Below are 17,569 nucleotides of genomic sequence, written 5' to 3'. Positions count from 1 at the left end.
CAAGTTTAGGCAATCCAGAAAGTAAATAGAACTCGAAGCCATTTGGTGTAGCTGGTTGGAAGTGTTGATAAAACTAGTGAGTTACTAATGGTTTTCGTTCTACTTGTTCTTTTGGTTTGCTTATTCTTTTTCTTTAGACTAGAAATGAAAATAATTATTTCAATTGATCATTTTCTTTATATAGTTTGTAAGGCCATTTTGATCATATCCTCATGCTAAGTTGCGCCATAGAAATATTGATTATTATGATTATTTATAGTGAGTGTGTGTTTGATCTGGGTCGCCTGCGAAAAAATGACCAGGGAAAACCTGAATGAGGAACAAAGGATAGCTATTGAAAACGAATAAATAACAATGAGACGACAGTGTGTACGTTAATATCATTAACCTTGTCTTGGTTAAAATGTTGCCGTATAATGTAGTCTTAATGCTTCAACATTATTCATCTTTTTTTTACGAAAATAATATTGTTCTAAATTATTAGGGCCCTGATTTATTCCTAGTGGCTTGGCTCTTACAGAAGTTTTACAATAAAATTTTCAATTGCATTCTGCCGTGCGTCAGTTAAGTAACAGATCACAGAAGACGTCAAAATGTGGTAAGAGCATTAGTGAAACACTCGGCTATCGCTTCGTGTGCCACTTTTTTGTTTTCACCACATTTTGATGCCATCTGTGATCAGATCGCTAGACACACGGCAGCATGGAAGCTATTTGTTAATTTAATACTTTCAGTATTTATCTTGATGCATTTTTCGTGAGGCTGTCTTGTTTATAGCTTGCCGAGGGAGCCTTACAGTTTCTTTGGAAACTCAGCAATACCTTTGCCTTGCCTTTTCCAGTTGCCGTGCATTACTCCTGCCATCAATGCTTTCATTGCTGCGCGACGTACCTAATAGAGAGGTAACATGGATATCTCTCTTGTTCAAACGAGAGAAAAAAAATCAGAGGTAAATAGCGATGAGGTATGTGTGAGACTGATATCAGCCTCGGTCGCTGGCGTTATCTTGTTTTAACTTTACTGAGGGATACTTACCACCAGCAGGTAAACTGCATAACTCTGGAAATTTTGGACAAGCATTATCCCTTCGTCTTACTACAGTTTTATCTTCTTTTACTGTTATCAATTCGTATTGCATTGTGGCAGCAAAATCGTCTACCGCTGTTAGAAAGAAACATAAATTTAGCCACTGTTACGTACAATAATGTTTTAGATCTACCACTCTTAGATATTGAGCAATACTGAATTAGCGAAATTACACAACGTTTAGATACCATCTCGATGTTAATATATGCCTCAAAAGTGTCAGATGTTGGATGAATGAATAAACAATGATAAAATGTCAAATAGTTTCTTGTGAATACGGAAACAGCGATAAAGTTAATTACAGGTGTTTAGTCTAAACAAAGACTTTAGCGCGAATGGAGTCTGATATGGATGTTCAGATTTGGTTTGCGGTCATCGATGAACGTACATTTCAAAAATCAGAAAGTTCGACGTCCCTTGACACATCTTTAGGACTGAGATACGGCTTACAAGGCCAGGGGTCCCAACATCGTATCCTAATTTCTTTCAGAGGTTTGGCAACAGCACAAGATCCAGAAGATTCATGTTCGGCAATGTGTTGGTAGAGATGGCGGCTAGTGTAATCAAAGTATATTGTATCGCAGAGATGACAACTCGCTGTTTGTCTCCAATTTTTGGACTCTCGCAAACCGGTTGCACACTTTTATCCTCATACAGAGTAACCAAGGGTGGGTATACTTTTAAAGAAAGCGTGAAATAGATGCTTGGGAGATGCAAAATCTATTTTAAAGACGCGGACATATACTGTAAACTTGCCCTTTTGGCATTGGTCAAAAGTCTACCGAAGATAGCGATCGAAATTAACACGAGACGTATTTTTTTACACCAAACTTACCTAGCTACAGAGGGCCTGAGAGAGAAATCTTTAGAGATGAATACAAGCCTCTCGGAAGCCACTGAAATAGAACCAGCTATTTCAAACTTAAATTTAAAGAAAAAAAAAAGGAACAAAGTTAAAAGCTATGTTACGCAGCCTTTACGAAGTAGGAAAGCAAAATGCCGAACAGTTGCTAAATAAAATTGTCGTTTATTCATCATCCAAAGTTAACTGGTGTTAAAGGCATTTAAGAATCAAAAACGATGTGGTTTCGTAGATGCCATCAATGGTAAACTGTGTCCGATCAAGTAAACGAGATTACAATGTCTCTGATCTACCTGTGTTTTCGTTTTGAAGCCTAAAGCCAGCTAGTTTGGAAGAAGTATTCATGATGAACACTTTATTCGTCAGCAAAATATTTGAAATGCCTCATTTATATATTCAATATCAGCTTACCAGGCGTAAATGTCACGCCGACATTAGCAATTTTCCCAGATGGTATGAAAGGCCAGGGGAAAATTTTGATCCTCGCTGTCTCATCATGCGGACCTGTAAAGATATTCGGAAAAAACAAGCCTTAAACTGAATATCTGGAAATGTAGCCGATATGACAGTGTACCTTTTACGGCGTTTTTTTTTTTAGATAAAACGCCATGAATAATACGGGGAGGCGGCCGTTACATACAGTCGGTACTGCCGGAGTCATCAATCCTGCAGGGACAGCCTTTACATGCATGGGTTCCAGTTGAAAGCGCATAAAAGCAGATGAGCTAGGCTAGGAAATAGAAGCATGGGATGGCGTCCTTGAACGCTTATGCGCTATTTGGCATAGCATGCCAGACCAGTTAAGTAGGCAGTTATCTAATTAAGTAGCTAACTTGGTGTAAGGAATATTTGGTGCGAAAATACGCAAGATATTACTATACTCCCCGAAAGAAGAGAAGCAGTTGTGAGGTTATTTTGGATGATTCGCGGTGAATTAGTGGAATAAATCTTACCACAGAATTTCACTTGTTTAAATTCCACTCCCGCGGGAAGTCCTGCATTCCTACTGATGAAGCCTAGAACCAGGGAAAGGGCAAGAGAAAACAGCTGCTGATTGATCAAATTCATCCTCATTATAGTAACACCGCCTGATAGTGTACCTGTGAGTATTATGGATGATGTTGTTACAAATTAATAGCATTGAGGTAGTACATGATTATCTAATAAACAATTTGTTGATACGTAACTTTGGCTGTGGTAACAAATTTTGAAAAGCTATCACGTCGAGCATTCGCCCCTTATTGGTGGATTGCGGGTTGTTATTTAGGATCCAAGATCGGCTAGGTAATGGTGCATCAAAGGAACCGCTCAATCATTGCCCTGAGTGGATTCATCCATTTGTCTGATACACATATTGATGAGGGAAAAAAAAGACACCCTCCAAGTTTCAGTTTGATCCGGAAACATTGGAAGAATAGCCACTCCGTGGAGGTGCCTTAGATCATTCCCATTTATTGATTTAAGTCAGTCATTTTGGATCATTGGCCCAATGAAGAGCAGGAATAATTCGTGGGAAAACAGAACGTTTGCGAATGAAGCCCAGTTTTATTTTATTTTATTTTGTGATTTTTGTTTCCTATTAATGTTTCCTGGCTGATCTTTCCCGCTTCACGCCGCATCGTGCAGCAATAAACGATCATTTAATTTATATTATAATGAATGGCAGATCTAGATAATACAGTCTTAGCCTCTAGAAGTTGTCCATGGAAATTCGCGTGAAACAGTACGTCAAATTAAATCATTCTTTTCTTGATCAGTAGAGAAGTCTTACCTCACTGAGTTTCTCGACTGGAACAAAGTGCGACAGAGCCTTTTTAACTGAAACGTTCACCACGTCCCATGATGGTATTTGCAATAATCATCTTTCGTATAGCTTCAAAGTTGTCATAATAATGCCTCGAAACTTAAACAAAATGGTTTTCGTTGGATGAGCTCTTCCGTTGGAGATACGAAACTTTCGACATGGGACGGAAGCTCATCTCAGAGTGATTGTTTAATTTCACCAGAATTTAATCCTACTTGCAAGGACTTTTTTTCTGTCAATAGACGTGTTCAAAACGTCTTTGCCATAATTCATGTATGTGACGTTTCTACCATTCACCTAGCTTTGGCATATGATCATTCACTTTCGATTACTGTCATTCATAGTGAAAGAGCTTACAAAAAAACACGATAAGAAATTAACATTTTAGAAAGTTCCTAGAACTTTTAATGTATGCATTGTTTTCCGCAATTTGCAATACATCTTATTAGTTTTATGTAGGCAAGGTAATTATAAGGAAATACGCTAAGTAATACGTATTTGGTCCATTTTCTTAGAAGGACAATTATATAAGTGACACACGCGCAGCAGTATTAGCAGTACTTTCGAACCGTGATCTCCTCAACCTTAACGAACAATGTCAACACATTTAATAAACGGTATTATGATAACGACAACTGATACGTCTCGGACAAGTATTACCTTTAACCAAGATAAGAATAATATGGCATTTTGTGCTTGCTTCGATTCGTTATAATTTCAGATACATGGGAAACTGGCCCAAGACAAACACCAGAATTTTGAATTACTTTTAAAACGTCACGTATTTCGGTTTAACTTTCAGGAAAGCAAAGCCCCCAAAATGAAATGAATTATTAACTTTGGCTCGAGCGTTTTCTAAGCATGGATCACAAAATGCTTTTGCGTCATTGCCTACGAAGGGCAGATCGACCTTTTTGTTTCTCAGCTTAGCACTGCTAACATCCGGTTCAACCCTAAATCGGTCAAAGTTCAGTTTATTAGACTGCAATGCCTTGTCATAGATTCGATCTAATAGGTAGTTCACTTCAAATTTTGAGTGGGACTTTATTGTGGTAAGTAATAGCGGAATAGCAAAAAGTGATACATGCAAGTTAGTCATTGTGTTACGCTTCCCCAAAAAATATTTAGAAGGGTCAGTTTATTCAAGAAAATAATTCATATTCATATTCATTCATATTTCAAGAAAATACCTAACACAGTTGGGAATAACTAATGTGTGCTCAAGGACTAAGCCCAAGTTTATCTATTTTTCTTTTTTAATCAACAACTATATCTTCTTCATAGAAATTAAGAACCTATTTAAGAACCCACCTAGCTTAAATTGCTAATAACGACCCCAAAATACAAGAACCTATTTTTGCCAGACTTAAAAAAAATGCAGGTTCTTACAGGCGGGTTTCTGCTGCACCAGTGATACATTTAAGATAGTTACCGTGCACCATGCCCCTTCCCCGACCCAAAAATAAAGAACGGCCATTTAAGTCGAGAAAATAATTCATTTTTGGGTACAAAATGATCTCAAATCTTAATTGCTAACATATTACAATAGGCTTTTAAACGACGCCAGTAATTGATAATTTTTATGTGTGTGTTCCCGCAGAAAGCACCTGAACTGAGCTGGCTTTGAAGCGATGTACTTCAGTACTCTGAGGCAGATCGTTTTCGTCATGTGGCTTGTGGTGGCTTGTGAAAGTGTTTGTCCACACCTATGTGCCTGCTCCCCTTTTGGCAAGACACGTATCAAAGTTAAATGTAACACTACTGGACAGATACCAAGTGATATTCCATTTAACACGGTGGTGCTGTAAGTTCCGTGCAAAACCTCCTTTGCGAATTCCTCTTGACCGGTTGTCGCTTTACATGTGATGTCCATGCTTCTCCCTTTAGAGATCTCTCTGGGTGTCATTTGAACTCCATTTCACAAGAATCTTTTGGAAATCTCAATTCGCTAAAAGTTCTGTAAGTAAAATTATAACCAAAGCGTTAATTTACGATATCTATAATTCTACTTAGTATTTTTTTTTAATTAGAAAACGATTATAAAATCTTAACGAGAGCCATATAATAAAGTTCTTGTTAACGTTTGCAACTAAGTAACTTAACCACAAATAAGGTTCACTCTTTGTCTCAGTGAGGCGAAGTTCGCACCCACCAAAGAGTCATCGAGGACATTATTCGGGTCAGGGTCCTTGCACTCGATTAATAAAATTAAGTAAATATGCACTATGCCCGTGGCTGGTCGATAAATTGAATATAATGCAGTATAATCTTCAAACTATACCCAAAGCTTCCACGCAATTTTTCTTTCAGAGACCTCTCGAGGAACTTGCTGAAGCTTATTCCAGAAGACACTTTCCGGAATCTGACGTCACTAGAGATGATGTAAAAGCTTTATGTTATGCTTCTTTGTTTCCAAGACACAGTTGACTCAATGAATTGCTTTTTATTTTTCTAAAATATATCAATCTTGCATTAAAAATTTGACAAGTTATCTGTTTCATGAGAAATCAAAATGATTTCAAAATTGGCTTGGAGTCAGTGAGAGATAATGTAATAATAATAATATATCTTAGTTGAGCGCTTCCCAAATGGGGCTTTTCAGGGCCATTGAAACCAAATGTTGAAACAAATAATGCAAATGAACATAACATGGTTAAAAATCCCAACTGGCAGGAGGTAGACCAGTTGTCTATGTAGAAGCATAACCGAGGAATTGAACTAGGGTCTACCGAGAAACAACTCCAGCTTAGTGGTCAGATCGGGACTTAAACCCGCGACCTCCGGATTTCAAGTCCGGCGCCCTAACCATTTGGCCACGCTGCCTCCTATAGAATGGGCTACTGCGAGTCACAATTTAACACGAAATTAAAGCCATCTTTCTGAAATCTTTCTGATAAACAGCAGAACAAGAACTTTTTTTGTTTGCATATGTATTACATTAACAGTAACTTAATTAATTAGGAATTGTTTTTATCAGTTGTCATTGACAGCAGGACGCAAGGTAAGTCGTAAAGTTACAACTAGATCTATATCACTACTTAGCTGTCGTGTACAAAATCTTCACACATAATGTGAATAATGTTAAGATGACTTCCGCAGAACATTCGAGCAATAATGGCAAAAATTAAGTTACCTAAGAAACCTCATGGCATGATAATATTTTGTCTGCAGTTAAGAATAACTTATCGAGAAGTTAGCTCAAGCTGACCCCGCAGGGGAAAATTGAGCTTGAAGTTAACTATGTTAAAACAGACGTTTCGCATTATTTAAAAACACGGTAACACACGCTTTAAGGACCGCTGCTCAAAACAGTTTCCAGCACTTTCCAAGACTCAGCATTATAATCACTCTTTATCTGAACCCCATCGACATATTTTTTTTAAAAAAACACTTAGCCGAAAGATGCGTCTTTTCGTGCTCATCAAAATTTGATGACACAAAAAAATTTCACCGCGCTGTTTTTGCAGCTTTTTGGTTCTCTATGGTTTTAATTCCTTTTTTGCTATTTTGTTTCTTGTTTTTAATCAGAAATCTGGAAAGCAACTTCATTAAAGGAGGATTTCACCTTCCTGAAAGCGTAACAAACATGTGAGTGTCTGCCAACTTGCAAATACATGAATCTCTCAGTTACTACGCGCGCTGTGATTGTTCAAGCTGGCGGGTCGTACGCTACAATTTTAAGCTGATTTTGTTGCCAAAATGTTTTGTGACTTATCCCCAGGAGTTCTTAACTTTTATAGCAATTAATGTTAAAATCTCTATTTTACTTTAAATTGTGTATCAAAACATCCTAACAACTTAACAACGATTTCAAATTGGCTCGTTTTGCTTTCTACGTGTGTGAAAAATTTGAAGCTATTCCGCGTAAATATAAATCGTTCCCGAACCCATCAGACAAACAATAGAGATATGGTAAACATCTTACTAACTTAGCCTTCTCGGTCCGTACTGTAAGTTACGGATCCTCAGTTTTCCCCTCACTATCTATGGCCCGCGCGCTTCGCGCTTGGACCATAAATCGACGGTGAAAAAACTCGGTCCTTAACTTACAGTACGGACCACAGGTGGCCCAAGCTCACAACGCGCGGGTTTTTTTTTTTTTTTTTTTTTTTTTTTTTACTCTTTATGCGAACGTTCAGCGCGCGAAACGTGACACGGTTACCGCCCACATCTACTATTACATAACGAGCGAGTTTGGTTACGCGAAACGTGACCTTCGCCTTGCAGTATGTGGTGGTGTTGTGTTACAACAGTTTCAATTTATAAAGGTTTGTATGGGGAAAAACGGTAATCGACATTATAGCTGAAATTTTGGTATTTTTGCAATAAAGATGACTCACCTCAATGCCTTGTTGTCTTTTCTATTGTCATCTCGCTTCTCAGCTCGATCCGAAGCCTTTTAAGCGAGTTATCGCTTTTTGGTTTTCCTCTACTAAGAAAGAGTAAAGGCTACACACTCGATTGTGGACTGACCCCCGCTCGAAGCGAAAAAAAAAAAACACTGAAATCCCGCCAGCCGCCCCAATTCCTCCGCAGAATCATAGTACTGGTTTAAGCGCTCCCTTGCAGTTAAATTCCAAGCCAAATTCATCTCCACAGCGCACGATACAAAGCTCTGAATCGAAGAAAGCTAACCATCCGGAATCAGTGATCATGCTGCCGGCACCATTCGTGGACACATTCGAAACCCGAGCGGAATGCCGGGCTAACAAGTTGACCCTGACCAAGGGAAGGGAGTGCATAGTTCTCGACAAGCCAGGTACTTTGCTCCACGGTCCCCTGGGAAGATTTTTGTCCAGGCTGCCGACGGAGCATTGTCGTGACAAGCCAATCAAAGTAACGACTAGACGTGTTTACAAATTTTGAAAAAAAGTACTTCGTTCGCACCGGCAATGTCAATCTAATCGTTGGATTGTCCGTCAAAGTTTTAACTAGATTTGCCTTGATGGATGTCTTCGAATTTTCAATGGAAAACGTGGTGAGTAATATTCGCTGTGAAAATTTTTAAATCGCATTTTGTAATTCGCGTACAAGGCGTTTCAAAGCTCACTATATCATAGTTACTAACTGTGATTATATATAAGCATATCAGCTGATCCAAAAGTACTTTTTGGTTAGGTTGTTATCGAACTTCGAACACTGCGAGGGTAGCCTTACAGCGGCGAGACAGGGGACCGTGGAGCAAAGTACCTGGCTTGTCGAGAACTGTGCGCTCCCTTCCCCTGGCCAGGGTCAATTTGTTAGCCCGGCATTCCGCTCGGGTTTCGAATGTGTCCACGAATGGTGCCGGCAGCATGATCACTGATTCCGGATGGTTAGCTTTCTTCGATTCAAAGCTTTGTATCGTGCGCTGTGGAGATGAATTTGGCTTGGAATTTAACTGCAAGGGAGCGCTTAAACCAGTACTATGATTCTGCGGAGGAATTGGGGCGGCTGGCGGGATTTCAGTGTTTTTTTTTTTCGCTTCGAGCGGGGGTCAGTCCACAATCGAGTGTGTAGCCTTTACTCTTTCTTAGTAGAGGAAAACCAAAAAGCGATAACTCGCTTAAAAGGCTTCGGATCGAGCTGAGAAGCGAGATGACAATAGAAAAGACAACAAGGCATTGAGGTGAGTCATCTTTGCTGCAAAAATACCAAAATTTCAGCTATAATGTCGATTACCGTTTTTCCCCATACAAACCTTTATAAATTGAAACTGTTGTAACACAACACCACCACATACTGCAAGGCGAAGGTCACGTTTCGCGTAACCAAACTCGCTCGTTATGTAATAGTAGATGTCGGCGGTAACCGTGTCACGTTTCGCGCGCTGAACGTTCGCATAAAGATTAAAAAAAAAAAAAACTCCTCGCAGTGTGAGCTTGGGCCGCCTGTGTACGGACCAAGAAGACGAGGTTAGTAAGGGGTATGTATTTTTTCCAAATACAGTCTCAAAGTAAACATGTATGCACTTTATTTCCAAAGCCTGTGAATAAAAATAGAGCCTCGTTTGCTAAGTATTATTATTTAAAACATGCTATTGTCAAGATTTCCAGTGAAGAAAGAGCTCAATTGACTGTAAGCTGAGGAGTCGAAATACCACATGGTAGAGATAATAGGGAGCTTAAGGTGGCTCAACACAGTTTTTGATACCTGTGTCTCATTCACCTTTTTCTCTAAAACCCTTGATCCCTCGGTCGCCAAAAATGGCAGCAAGCAGGTTAACAACACAAACTTTGTTTTTTTGATAATTAGGCTGACGTATGTACCGTTGCCATGGGAACATGAATAAATATAAACAGGCCTTTAAAATCGCTTTTGTCGATTTTGTAGAAAATCTAGTCATTAGATTTTCGTTACAATTTGCATGCAGCAAGCCTGTAACGATTCTCGCAAGTTAACAACATGTTGATAATAATTTAACAGAGATCTTTAATTGACCCTTGTTGAAGGCTCAAAGGAGTATCTAGAATTTCCTTTGTTAAAGTTCATTTTTTTCAATACTCTAGTTACTTATTCCCTAGAGTATTTTCGTGCCAAATTTCGTGAAATTCTAATGAGTGGTTCTCGAGAAAAAGGCGTATTTCCGAGAAAGCAATTTTTCATCCAATCGCAATTTTTTGACTTACTACGCATGCGCTGCATTTAACTGGGTTCTTTCGGTAACAACGAAAAAGCTAAGAATTGCTGGGTTCTTTGCATCGTTACCTTTTCTAACATATCTTTGTAATAAAAGATTAAAACCATCAATATACTGCGTTCAGTTATAGAGAAAAATAGCACAGATAATGCGGGCATTGGGCAAATAAAGTGATCGCTCTATTGACGGCATGTTTGTTGTTTGCAATCCTAGTGCGCGCGCTGAATCGCATCAGCAAAAGCGCGCGCGAAAACTGTGTTCGGCCACCTTAAGGGCTCATTAACCGATTCATGCGCGCGCTCGCGCGCGTTGCTAAGGAGGTGAAATTTCACTTCCGGTCAATTACGTCAGCCTGAGCATTGAATTAAAAACAACTCAAAAACTTGCAAATTCGCAGACATTTTAGATGTTTTTCTTTGTGTTTCGCAAATGCAAAGTAAAAAAAGTACAAGCAAAGACAAAAAAAGAGACAGACAGAAAAACAAGAGCAATAGAAAGAGAAAAATTAACTCCGTGTGGCTTTGTTTGATCTTACCGAAGTGCGCTGGTAGTGTAAATTACGCACGCGCTGATAGGGTAACTTCCAGTAGATATCGGGCGCACTTCCGGTTTCTTTAAATGCTAAAGGAAACGCGGTTTTTCATTAATTCCAGCCTTTTTCGACCAATTTCGATCAAAGCCAACGTTGGCAACATAGCTACGCATTCCTTTTTTGAAATCATGCTTTTTTCAGAAAATTACGAATTTTTCAATATTTTGAAATGCTCTCAAAATCTGACCTTTTAGAAATGAAACAAAATCGATGCATAGCGTAATGAGGATTTGAATTAAAATATTAAATCAATGAAAAAAATCCCAAGAAAGTATTAGTCACATGACCATGGGCGTGGCCTGATGACGTCATCATTAGTGTTACTGACCATGAAAAAGTTGACAGACATGAAATAACTCTGAACTAACTAAAAATGATGAGGTTATATGAGACTAAATTTTCCTTAGCAACGGCTCGAAAAGATCGTTTAATGGGCCCTTAAGCAAACCAGGACGACGACGGCAACGAGAACGTAACCAAACAAAAGTTTATTGAGCAAGACAATAGCCGTGCACGTGCGTTATAAATCTCTGCACATTTCTTTGCCGTCGTCTGCAAAACAACAGGAACCTTGAGAAAACCACAACGGCAACGTCGCGAAAAAAAAGGTTTAATGAGGAGAAAAATGGCTGTGCACGTGCGTTATAATTCCTGGTACATTCCTTTACCGTCCTCTGCAAAACAACAACGTGAAATGACCAAATTCTGCGTTGTCTGGAGAACGTGAGCCACGACGGCTAATTTTTTAAATTGTTATTTCAAATTTATCGATGTGACCTAGATTCACTTTCGTGATGGCTTTGACAGTGATAAACAAAGTAAATGACTTCAGGGTACCGCGAGATTCTTAGGTAAAATATGAAATCATTTTTTTTTATCGACGTTGTCCCCGGCGTCTCCGTCGTTGTTTCTTAATAGGCCATATTCGTATTCTCGGTATTGGACTGGAACTAGCTTGAAATGGAGGCTTGTGCGGGGAAATATTATTAAAAAGCGATTAGAGTCATTTGCCTTTGAAAAGACTCCCGCATTAGCCTCAGTTGCAAGCTAGTTCCAGTCCAATACCGAGAATACGAATATGGCCTATTGGAATATTATCTATGCACATTTGCTCCGCCGCGCTTTCTTTTGTTTGTTTTCTTCGTATCCTTTTTCGTCTTCCCCATTTTGCCAGACCAGCTTCAATAAAAACCGAGCTACAGGGCCTTGAGCGCATTGCGAAGCACAAGGGTTTTCTGGAGATTCGGGCGTACATTTCACCGCGAGGTAAAATATAATGGTAGTAAACTTCTCAAGCGCTGATTGGCTCGGTGGTCTGCGAACCCAGCTGAAGGCGTTTGTGGGCGGATTTTGTTTGCGAAGCAAGAGATTTTTCTTAGCGCTGTTTTCTTGAATGAATTTTTTTCGCTTGACGCAGACACTTTAAAGAGTTACAACTCAAATTAGGGAATTTGTTCGATTGCTCTCAAATTTTGACAGTAGCTAGATTAACATATAAAAACACAAAAACTTGTCTGGGAATTGTTTATTTCGAAATTTTTTTTCTTCGAGAGTGGTTTTTGTACGATCACTTCACATTTTTAAAGTCCATTTCGAAAATGTTCTGTAACTTTTAACTACAATTGAATGTGGCAAAACGGAGACACGCTTTTTTGCCGCTTTTCGTCCTGAAACCGAGGAAAATGATAAATTGGGGAAAAACAAAATTTGCTTTGACTGGTAACTTCCAAAAGGTGATTAGGGCGCTCGCCTTTAGAGGTAGCGAGAAAATCGGTAAGTCATTTTATTTCAAAATTCTTGGTACAGTTTGATAGCCAGCTCTATAAGTTTTAATCTGATATGGGGTTTAGGTATCTACAGCTTAAACCGGACGCGAGACACCCCTCAAGGTACACGGTGACCTTAAGCTCCCATGACCAAGTCCTGCGTAATCTGCGGAACCCGAACGATGGCAGCTAATTTTTCGTATTTCCAATTGGAACTGAACGGTGTCATTACGGGCATATTTAGTCTCAACACGTTTCTAGAGCCACTAGCCTCTTGAACAGATCTAAACAATTACGAATTTCGCTGGGTAAAATATAAATTCGTTTTTGACTAGGCGTCGTCCTCTGCATCGCTTTCGTCGTTTCTTAAGTTTCCTAATATACGTACCTATATGATTCTCTTAATGCTATAATATGTTGCACTCGTAGAAGAATGCGCAAGCCAAGCATAACTAATTTAGGTTAAACAAATTCCGAGAGGCTAGGTAAAATTTTATTTCTCTGGAAATTAATTCCATGAAATTTTCCATTCTTTATATAGAAAGCTGAAAGACAACCTATTATCATTTGGCGACCTAAAAGTCATTCTTAAAGGTCTGAAACGTCTGCGTCACATGTAAGTGCATTCTACTCTTATTCAGATGCAAAGGATAGGCACGAAGTAGCAATTTTGCTTAGAAAATTCTGGCCAAGGGGAAAGGGTGCAATGAGGTTAACCAACAAGTGAGGCAACGCCAGACCACAACACCGGGGGGAACTACGTGCCCTACTCCTTGTAATAAGTGTCATGGTTCTTTAACATCCCCTGCTAACCATACAATGCTGAAGATGAAGGAGACGGGGCCAACGATTTAAAATTTTTATCTGAGAGGGTTTAAACGTCTAACCATTTGCAGATGTAATGTGAAGTTTATATGAAATAATTCATATATGAACTGCGGTTGTAAAGTGTCTTGCCCAAGAACACAACGCAATGTCCCCGGCCAGGGCTCGAACCCGGACCGCTCGATCCGGAGATGAGCGCAAAAACCATAAGGCCACCGCACAGGGCTTCAACGGGATTCGAACCCGTATCGCGGAGGTCACGGGTTCGAATCCCGTTGAAGCCCTGATTTTTTCAGGCTTCTTCTTTCCAATTGCTTAAATTGGAAAATTAACTGCGATGATCATTCTTCACTTTCATTTGCAGATGTAATTACAAAGGCCTCACGTTCTCCTCCTGTGAGGCGCGGTGGCGTTATGGTTAGTGCGCTCATCTCCGGATCGAGCGGTCCGGGTTCGAGCCCTGGCCGGGGACATTGCGTTGTGTTCTTGGGCAAGACACTTTACTCTCGCAGTGCCTCTCTCCATCCAGGTGTATAAATGGGTACCGGCGAACTTAATGCTGGGGGTAACCCTGCGATGGACTAGCATCCCATCCAGGGGGGAGTAGAAATACTCCTAGTCGCTTCATGCTACAGAAATCGGGATAAGCTCCGGCCTGATGGGCCACTTGGCTCGTATGCAGACTTTACCTTTACCTTACCACGTTCTCCTCAGTTAGTTTAAGACCCCGAGTGTTGGTCCGGTCTGGGGCTTGAATCCCAGCAGTCTGGCGCTCTACCAACTGAGCTGACCAGGCGGTGGTAGATTTATTCAGAAGTGAGCTGCCATTAACTTATAAATCCTCACAGGAACATTGATTCAAATCCACGGATTGGACCCACCCTTTCATCGGATGTCTTTGCTGGTTTTGACAGCATGGATGATCTGTAAGTAATAAACGGAATAAATCATAACAATAACAAATCTGAGGTCATGATTGATCATCGCAGTTATATACACAACTTAAGCAGCTGTGAAATTAAAGCCTGAAAAAAAAATTCAGGCTTGAATTGCATTCAAACCCATCTATATGATCTTTCATATATTCACTTGTATCTCTACCATCTACGGGTGTTTTACGAACTTACAACGAGTCTAACCCCTAGTTGTTTGATAGCTCAGTTAGCAGAGCACTGCACCGTTATCGCAGCTGGAGGCCATGGGTTCGAAATCCCGTTCAAGCCTGATTTTTTTTTCAGGTTTTAATTTCACAACTGCGATGATCAATCATGACCTCGTATCTTTCTCCGCAGTTCAAATACATGATCTTTCATATATTCTCTTGTAATAACAAATCTGTCGCAGGTAGTGTAATGACACTTACCCTCAGTCCAATACATTCGGCTATTCGTGAATGGATTAATTCTTAGAAGAGAAAATTGATTGAGAAGTGAGAAATCTGGTACTTTCCTAAGGGTTAAGGTGGCTCAGAACAGTAATATTTCCTTTAAAATCCTGGACTCTAACGCGCACCGCTAGGCATCATGCGATCACCCAAGGGGTCGCGAGAAAGCGCGCGAGATTTCAAGTTTGCAAAACTCACAACAAACATGGCGGCGCGAGGCCTACTTCGTAAAACTCTGTTTCCACTTAGTTAAGTGAGCTGTTTGCGATATCGCTTATTTTTATCTTCAAAAACATCCATCTTTCAGGCAATTTGAGATGAAAAAACATTCTTTTAAACCGCTGTGCTGGAACGTAAACAAAAATTGTGATTGATGTTGCAATCGATCGCGCCGGCTATCAATCTAAAAACAGCAGGAAAAAACTACTCTTCAAGTTTTCTTCGTTCTTTTTACTAAGCCAGTCTCACCTTCGGGTATTAATGGTACTCTTCTTCTTCCGCTTATGCTGCTAACGACATCAGCAAAAAGAAAACACTATTCGCGGGTATTCGCGTTTATTCGCGTGGAATTGCGGGCTTTACTGAGCGGCGGACTGTTTTCACACGTGCGCAAGGTGCGATCTTGCAAAGTCGAGATTTTCAATTGCGCGTAGAACGTGCGCTAAAAAATTGCTTATTCACGAAGCTAATATCTCAAAACTGATCCGGTGACCCTACTTTTTTAATGCAAAAACTTATTCAACAGCAAGAGCGGAAGGCATGTGCGAAATTGCAAAAAAAAAAAAAAAAAAAAAAAAAAAAATTACTGGGAGTGGAATTTTTCCAACTTGGAAATTTCCATTTTATTTAATTTAAGCAAAATCTACTCCGCAGAATTTTTCCTAATTTTCCCTTTTCTTCTTCTATGTGTAATAAAACGATTTTTACTAAAAAAAAATATGAGGTCACCGGCTTAGCTCTTAAGATAGATGCAATTGATGGTAGAAAGTGGGTCAAGTTTGTTGCTATTCAACAGGATAGTGCTACCTTCATTTATGACTTAAACACAATGAAAGGAACAGTGGAGAGTTACCTTAAAAAAATAGCACAGCCATTCAAAACAGAACAGTTCCAAGCCTGAAAAATCGCACCTAGTTCTATAAGAAAAAATCAAAAAGAAAACTGTTCTGAGCCACTTCAAACCCTAATTTAGGTGATCGTATGAATACGAGTGCAATTGGCCACGTTCGATATATCAAGTTAACTCCATATGGCGATCTACTTAAGATAGTGAACATCAAGTCCCTGGAGCATCGCAGATACATGCAAGCCCTAATCCTTTTTTGTAAATCTTTGTTTATTACGGGACCAGTCCAAACTACATCAAGGAATTATTCTCATTGCGTTCTAGCAATTATGATCTAAGAGGCTATTGTAAGCTTAATCAGCCTACCTTTAAATCAAAGTATTTGCATAAATCTTATCGCTACATAACTTCACGTTTATGGAACAACCTACCTGACAATATAAGAGGAGCGTCCTCTCTTAGAATTTTTAAAAATTTACTAAACAATGTTAGTCTGACTACCGAGGCCAATTAGGGGTGGCGAATGGTAAAATCCGAGACTTGCCGAGACGCCGAGACCGTTGTTAAAAAATTCGAGACCGAGACTTAAACGATTTCGGAAAATCCGAGCCCGAGACTCAGTGCAGAGAAAACCGAGCCCGAGACCTTAATTACGCACAACTCCGAGCCCGAGACGTGAGATTCGTGCTCGCTTGGTCGCTTGAAACTGGATCTCATTTAGGGAAGTAGTCAAAACTAATATACAATCAATAACTTGTATTTTATTTGAATTACCAAAATAGCAGTCACAGATAAACGCTAGCTATTTAGTTATGCAATAAAATTTCGACCTTATTACGGCCTATCATGACCCGACTTTCAACTACTTTCGAGGTCACGCGCTGTCATCAACTTCCGGTCAGCTAGCTTCAAAAATCTCATAGCTTCGCGATCATCGGTTAGTCTCTCGAGCTTACTACGCAATCTAGTTTCAGCTGCTAAATATTGTTTGACCTTCCGTACTGGTTGATATAACACGTTATGGACGAGGAGAGGGTGGAGGACAAGAAACGGCGAAAACGCAAATGTAAGTAAATTGTTAACTTTGTAATTATTCACACATGATTATTCATGAAGACGCCCGGGCTTATTATTCTCGTGTTTCCAGAAAAAAGATGTATCTTGACTAGTTCTTGCTATTCGTAAGCATCGATTAAGGAGGTCTACATATGCATTTGCTTGTGTGTTTGTAAGGCTTTTACTCTAAAACTATATTAACTTGTATTTTAACCGCGCGATGAAAGACTAATGAAGCATCATAATGGCTGTCATGGCGTGAACAAATTCGCCGGCAAATTATTTACTTGCACAGGCCACCTGTGTGAGTAACCTTGTAAAAAGATAATTTCGACCGCGAAATGGATAAAAACCTAGGCTCAATACTGAAACAAGTTTGACTAGTGTTTGTAAGCTTTTGTAGACGAGCAGGCAGCACCACGAAAATAAGCTGAAATCGCTGCGAAAAAACTGCGTCGTTTGTTCAACCGACAGGTGTATGTGCTGACGGAAGCTCGCTGCATGTAAAA

The 17,569-nt window shown here is 39.7% G+C and overlaps 1 long non-coding RNA gene and 1 pseudogene across 3 annotated transcripts in view; one reads left to right on the top strand and one right to left on the bottom strand.

Moving 5' to 3' along the window:
• Positions 1-750: 750 nt before the first annotated feature.
• LOC149101625 (uncharacterized) lies at positions 751-3,709 on the bottom strand. Of its 2 annotated transcripts, none has more exons than XR_016202849.1 (5): positions 2,902-3,709; positions 2,360-2,452; positions 1,922-2,007; positions 1,036-1,161; positions 751-919 (listed from the first exon to the last, which is right to left on the bottom strand). It is a non-coding gene; the product is annotated as an uncharacterized LOC149101625 (long non-coding RNA). The 2 variants fall into 2 exon arrangements; XR_016202850.1 differs by having other exon boundaries at positions 751-891.
• A 1,648-nt stretch (positions 3,710-5,357) lies between these two features.
• The window catches only part of LOC110067937 (uncharacterized), a 48,046-nt pseudogene continuing 35,834 nt past the window's right edge, over positions 5,358-17,569 (top strand). Inside the window, exons 1-6 of the transcript XR_016202851.1 lie at positions 5,358-5,556; positions 5,640-5,711; positions 6,063-6,134; positions 7,281-7,340; positions 13,271-13,345; positions 14,403-14,480. The product of XR_016202851.1 is annotated as an uncharacterized LOC110067937 (transcript). The remainder of the gene's footprint in view (positions 5,557-5,639; positions 5,712-6,062; positions 6,135-7,280; positions 7,341-13,270; positions 13,346-14,402; positions 14,481-17,569) is intronic.

Source organism: Orbicella faveolata, unplaced genomic scaffold (assembly GCF_042242905.1).
Source record: "Orbicella faveolata isolate gen_17 unplaced genomic scaffold, um_ofav_v1 contig_37, whole genome shotgun sequence".
NCBI classification, from domain to species: domain Eukaryota; kingdom Metazoa; phylum Cnidaria; class Anthozoa; order Scleractinia; family Merulinidae; genus Orbicella; species Orbicella faveolata.
Note: the sequence above shows the minus strand (reverse complement) of the source record. Positions and strands in the feature narration are given on the sequence as shown.